Source organism: Anomalospiza imberbis, chromosome 21 (assembly GCF_031753505.1).
Source record: "Anomalospiza imberbis isolate Cuckoo-Finch-1a 21T00152 chromosome 21, ASM3175350v1, whole genome shotgun sequence".
Taxonomy (NCBI): domain Eukaryota; kingdom Metazoa; phylum Chordata; class Aves; order Passeriformes; family Viduidae; genus Anomalospiza; species Anomalospiza imberbis.
In genome coordinates, this window is record NC_089701.1 from 8,304,218 (window position 1) to 8,306,206 (window position 1,989).

A 1,989-nucleotide genomic window follows, 5' to 3' on the forward strand; every position below is an offset into this window, starting at 1 on the left:
CTGACTGTGCCCATTTATCTGAACTTAAGACCTCAGACCCAGTTCTGGGTACTCCTCCCGGCACCTCTGGTGCTTCCCCTCTCACAGCAGCCACAGCAAAATAAAGGTGAACTGGGGACTGAACCCTGCACAATGCCAGAAATGTGTGCCTTGCAGAACAGCCGTTCCCAATTCCATCCGAATGTCCTGAACCTTTCTAGGGACAAACACCTCCTCTCCTCCACAGCCCCAGGCTTGATATTGTTCCTTAAACTCCTGACAATGTCTGGGGCTGTGTCAGTGCTTTTCCAAGCTTCACCAGCAAAACCTAAACCGTGGCTAATCTCCTCCTTTGCAACACTTCCACTGGGGGATATTCTATCACAAGGAGCTGGTATTAGGTGAGGAAAAAGCCCAGACTGCTATGTCAGGTGCTGGAGCACATTATGGATGCACAGAGTGCACAAACACAGCTCCACGTCTGGCTGGAATCAGAATACGTTCCTGCCCTGAGCTGGCAGCTTCCCTCCATCTCTTCCTGCAAGACCCTGACTGACCCCAACCCCATTCCATTCCCTCCTTGGCTTTATCCAGAGAGTATTTTGAGAAACAAATAAGCTGTCTTGTGAGTTGGAGGTTCCAAAAAGAAGAGAGAAACTTGCTGCATCAGTCAAATTCCTGCACTCCTCTTTCTCTAAGTTGTAGCTGGGCAAGCATCCATGGAGTCCAGGAGCGAGACAGCAAAAAGGAACAGGAAAGGAAGGAAGGGGCCAGGGGAGGACACAAAAAGCTATGAACTAAAATTATGGAAAGGGTAAAGAGGAAAGGGTAAAGAGGAAAGGGTAAAGTCTCGTGAAGGAGGAAAGGGAATAGGAAAAAAGAGGGAAGACAAGGAGAAACTCTGAGAAAAGTGGCACATGGTGTCTGCCTGGAGAGTTAGCATAGATTTAGATTTCAGTGTTAGAAGAGGGAATCAATAGCTGGCCCCACGCCTCATGCTGGCAGCCTGTGCTGTTCTGCTCTCAGGACCAGCATCTGTCAGCAATTTTCAAGAGGAGCCATTAGAAATCACAATGTTTAACAGTTTGTCTTGGCCCCCTGGAATTTTACCACCCCCATCAGCTACTGAAAAAAAAAGCAGGGGCTTGGAAGGAGGAGAGAGGAGGAGGGTGGAAGAGAAGGAGGAAGGGAAAACAAAATGGTACTTGTGAGATTTAATGTGTGCCTCCCCCATTTTCCCCCTGCTTGTTTTCCACATCCGCAGAGGTGATCTATGGATGGTGGGGCTGGCCTCATTCCTGGCTGCTCCAATGGGTGCTGGATGGCAGGAGAGCTGGCTGGAAGCTCCCTGTGAGCAGAACCCAGGCCTCTCTGCTGGGGAGCCTTCCCGGAAGCACAGCAGACCCCGAGATTTACAGCACTTTGCAGAGCAAATTGCTCCTGACACCAGAGTGACTCCTGGGCACCTCACACACAAACCCAGCAGAGAGAGATGCGGCCTTTCCCAGAAGTGGTTCAGTCACTTGGCTACCAGCAGACGATTTATTCCATCTGTTCTTCCCTGCAGATCTCTAAACAGTGAGCCACAAAAGGCAGTGTGGGGAGTGAGGGAAGGGAAGAGCAGTTTCTCAGAGGGTTTTGGCAGGGCTGGCCCTGTGTGGTGCTCCGTGGGCAGCTCTGGAGGGGACACCCAATGCTCACAATCAAAAGGCTTCCAAAGGAAGCCTTCAAAGGGCTGGTCCTGCTTGGCACTGATAAAACTGGTGAAAACAAGACTGAATGAAGGAGAACAAATCATTGTGGTGAGGTTTGAATGTGTTTTCTGCAGTGCCAGTAGTGTGAATTAAAGCCACTGTGCTGAAGGAGAGACTGAGGTGGCAGCTGAAGGCTGGGCAGTCACAGCACTGGGGGACTCTGTGCCCAGAGGCTCACCAGGACCACAGTCAGGCAACTGGGCCATTTTCCTGCTTAAATTGAGCCCCAGAGCCGCTGGTGCTGCAGGGATCCACA